The following is a 4,643-nucleotide window of genomic DNA, read 5'->3' on the forward strand; positions in this document are numbered from 1 at the left end:
TTTTTCAGAAAGTTTCCCATTTTTTTATATATATATATATATATATATATATATATTTTTTTTTTTTTATTTTTTTTTTAATTGTGTTGGTAGTACATAACAGAAAATATGATACATATTTTAAAAAGAATATATAGTTCCTAACATGCTTTGCATAGAATTTTAACAATGAGAGTAAAAAATTATTGGGAATTTGGGAGTGCTTATTTTAGTATTATGTTTTGTTTTGAAACGTCTCGGTTATGTATGTAACCCTCATTCCCTGAAGGAGGGAACAGAGGCGTCACGTCATTGACTGACGAATTGGGATCTCGTTTAGAGAGACCAATCCACTTTGAGTGTAAACTAAATGAGCCAATGCACATTGGCATGCGATGATTGCATCCAGCTGCCACTGATCACAGCGTGAGCATAAAAAGGCAGCCGGTGCAACGCATACCCGGTTTTCTCTGAGGAGCCGAGCCGGTGACCCGGCCGCTCAGCGGTAGTACAGCAGCCATGGCGACGGGACGTGACACGTCGGTGACCGATGAATTGGGATCCCTACCAAAGCGCCATGGATGCTGCCCCTTCCAGTGTCCTGCATGAGCCTCCTGCGCCCCTTTTTGGTGTAGGCCGGGGCTCGCAACAAGAAGACCAGTCACTGTTGTCGTAGCACTACCCACTCAGTGAGATTGGATAACACCTGGAAAACGTACCCGTACCACTTGGAACAGGAACGTTGTGGAAGCCCCATCCTTCCCGAAGGAGGTTTCAGAAGCACTTACACATATGAACAACTGTTTAGGTGCATATGGAAGATTAGAAGTGATTATAACCCTCTTAGAAATGGCAGAAGTCTGCTGGGGAAACACGGGCTCTGAGGCTATACCGTGGACTTTACACATATGGGATCCACTTAGGTCTCTACTAAACTGGGGCCTCTCAGTGCCTCTACCCGTTTAGATGAGGACACAGGGGGATACCGTCTCCACACGAATCGTGAACTGAAATTTGTGCAGGTCCCCTACCCTCTTGACTGAGGCCAGTGCAAGCAGGAGCAGAGTTTTCATTGATAGAAACTTCAGCTCAACTGACTACAAAGGCCCAAATGGGCCCTGCTGTAGTGCTTTGAGCACTAGAGACAGGTCCCAAGAGGGTATAGAGGGGGGCCGGGGAGGATTTAACCTTCTCGCCCCCCTAAGGAACCTGATGACCAGGTCATGCTTCCCTACCGACTTCCCTTCCAAGGGGTCATGGTTATCAGCAATTGCAGCGACATAGACTTTAAGGGTAGAGGGAGACAGCCTTCGCTCCAACCCTTGCTGCAAAAAGGAAAGCACGACCCTGATCTGGCATCTCCGGGGGTCTTCTCGGTGAGAAGAACACCACTCGATGAACAGGTTTCACTTCAAGGCGTAAGTGTATCTCGTAGACAGTGCTCTTGCCCAAGTGGTGTCAACTGCCTCCTGGTTTAGGTCACCTAGAACCTCAGCGTCCCATCCAGGGACCAGACATGAAGTTTCCAGAGGTCTGGACGTGGGTGCCACAGGGTGCCCCGTCTCTGAGTCAGTAGATCCTTCCTCAGAGGAATCTGCCAGGGAGGGGCTGTCATGAGGAGCATTATTTCTGGGAACCAGGTCCGAGTGGGCCAATATGGCGCCACAAGCAGGACCTGCTCCTCGTCCTCCTTGACCTTGCACAACATTTTTTTTTGTTTGTTTTTTTACCATCTGGGGATGGAGTCTCCACTCTCCGGGAACCGCAGCTCGTAACAGCTCATCGGCTGCACGGTTGTGCAGGCCCGGAATGTAAATGACACTAAGTGACCTCAGATGCCTCTGACTCCAGAGGAGGAGGTGGCGGGCGAGTTGTGACAAGCGACGGAAGCATAGACCACCTTGTCGGTTGATGTATGCAACGGTCGCAGTGTTGTCCGTGCGGACCAGCACGTGCTTGCCTCGTAAGCGCTCTCTGAGATGGTTCAAGGCAAGGCGTACTGCTAACAACTCTAGGCGGTTAATGTGCCAGTGCAGTTGGGGGCCCCTCCAAATCCCCAACATTGCGTGCCCGTTGTACGTGGCCCCCCAGCCAGTGGTGGAGGCATCCGTGTAAACCACAGCATGCCTGGAGACCTGTTCCAGGGGCACTCCTGCCCGGAGAAACGCAAGGTCTGACCACGTGGTGAAAGGTTTGGCAGCAGGCCGGTGTGACTTGGACCCGGTGAGTGCCGCATAGCCACGCCCACTTTGGGACTCAGCCATGGAGCCAGTGTTGAAGTGGTCTCATATGAAGCAGCCCCAGCAGCGTGACTGCCGTTGCAGCTGCCATATGCCCCAGGAGCCTCTGAAACGGTTTCAGTGGGACCGCGGCCCTGCTCTTGAACATATTCAGGCAGTTCAACACCGACTGAGCACGTTCCTGCGTGCGGCGTGCTCGACCGAATCCAACTCCATACCGAGAAAAGAGATCCTCTGCATCGAGGAGAGTTTGCTCTTTTCTGAGAGCACTAAGTCCCTGTATTCGCACAACTGATTCTGAGACTGAGCTAGTATGAGCCAGTTGTCGAGGTAGTTGAGAATGCGAATGCCCTGCTCTCTCAGGGGAATAGATATGGGGTGACAGGGACAGCCCGGAGGGCAGGACCTTGTAATGATATGCTCGTCCTTCAAATGCGAACCGCAGCAATGGTCTGTGGTGCGGAAGGATCGACACATAAAAGTACACGTCCTTCAGGTCGATCACTGCAAACCAATCTCGGGGACGGATGCACCCGGAGATATGTTTCTGTGTCAGGTCCAAGATCGGTCGTAAACCACTGCCTTTCTTGGGTACAATACAGTAGGGGCTGTAAAACCCTGTCTTCATATCGGCTGGAGGGACCGGCTCTATCACATCCTTTGCCAGTAGGACTGCGATCGCCGCACGCAAGACAGGAGCATCGGCCACCTTCACTGATGAGAAGCGGATGCCGCTGAACTTGGGGGGAAGCCGGGCGAACTGAATTGCATAGCCGAGTCTGTTGGTCCGCAGGAGCCAATGAGACATTTGGGTAGCCAGGCACCCAGACACTGTACAAGCTGGACCAGCGGGACCACCGACATACCAGCGGTGGGGCAGCGAGGTGGAACGCAGAGACCCGTCAGTTGGGCAGACCGAAGTGGGGTCTGAGCGTGCGGTGCAATGCCTACCTGGTTCCACGGTTTGGCAGAGGGTGCGTGAGTAGGGCCTTTGATGACGCTCTCGAACTGCCTGCTGCTGCCTGCTGGCAAGAGACGAGGATGAGTGTGGTTCGGTGTTGGTCCGTCCGCGACTCTCCATGCCCTCTTGGGACCCAGAGACAGAGAAAACTGCTCTCATGTCGAGATTTTTGGAAACCAGATTCTCCACCCGGCCCTCCTCCGGGGGAGGGAGAGGTGCATTCACCATCCCCCAAAGAGCAGTTTCCTCTCTCTCTGGGTCGCCCGTCACAGGGCCTCTTGCTCTTCCGCTCACCACCAGGTTTGACGGGGCCTGGACAGGTGGCCTGCCTACGCCCAGCTCCATGGCGCCGCATGCTCGAGGCTGCTGCGGATGTGGTGCGGGAGCGATGAGCAGGCTGGGGCGCTGCGGACGGGTGGAGACAGCAGCTTCCCTCCGGGGCAGGACATGTCGGATCACCTCAGTCTGCTCCTCTGCAGCCGAGAACTGCTGGGCCACGTTCTTAACCGCGTCGCTGAAGAGGCCGGTCTGGGACACAGGAACCTTGAGGAGCCGAACTTGTCGGCATCCCTCATGTCGGCCAGACACAGCCAGAGATGGCGCTCCTGGATCACAAGTGTGGACATCGCATGACCCAGAGAACTCGCAGTGACCTTCGTCGCTCGGAGCGCGAGGTCAGTTGCGGTTCGGAGCTCTTTCAGAACTTCTGGATCGTGACCATCCTCATGCAGGTCCCTCAGTGCTTTAGCATGAAGAACCAGCAGTAACGCCGTAGCGTGTAAGGCAGAGGCAGCTTCTCCACAGGCCACATAAGCATCGCAGGACAGACCAGACGAGTACCTACAGACCCGGGAGGGGAGGCACTGTTTGCCCTGCTGGGTGGAGGCATGTAGTGTCTGGACCAATCAGACACACCATTTTTCATTTGATTTAACAAATCAATTATTCATTAGATTAACAAATAATCACAGACGCCTCACCCAATAAACATACTGGGTGCCAGCATGTCTGGGAACAACACCAGGCCCCTGGTTACCATGGCAACCAGGACCCCTCAGCCAGATCAGATAAACCTTTATGACCTAATGGCATGTTGAGAGTTCTCCCTCTCACTACATTTTCCATAGGAAAGACACATAATGCACAGCAAAATGGACTCTTCTCTAATTAATTAATAGGAAAACCTTTCTTTGAATGAACACACATATACTTCAGGTCATTGTGTATGTTGTTACTGTTCTTGTATATTGTCTTTTGTATTGTATACTGTTTTATGCATGCTTATGATAGAACCACTCGTTCATGTAATTTTACCTATATGTAATCTTACCATGTTTAGTATCTATGAATTCGTCTTCTGATGATCTAAACGAGAGTGTATATTATATGTTGGTACATAGGCAATATATTAGTGTCCTGAGAATCTTTAGTAATTTCGATTCAAGTTCCATATGCAAATTACC

The 4,643-nt window shown here is 51.8% G+C and overlaps 1 pseudogene; it reads right to left on the reverse strand.

Annotated features, from left to right (window-relative positions):
- Window positions 1–4,643, reverse strand: part of LOC107680416 (cadherin-like protein 26) — a 19,639-nt pseudogene that overhangs the window by 2,213 nt on the left and 12,783 nt on the right.

The sequence above is a fragment of the Sinocyclocheilus anshuiensis genome, unplaced genomic scaffold (assembly GCF_001515605.1).
Source record: "Sinocyclocheilus anshuiensis isolate Anshui unplaced genomic scaffold, SAMN03320099.WGS_v1.1 scaffold792, whole genome shotgun sequence".
Taxonomy (NCBI): Eukaryota; Metazoa; Chordata; class Actinopteri; order Cypriniformes; family Cyprinidae; genus Sinocyclocheilus; species Sinocyclocheilus anshuiensis.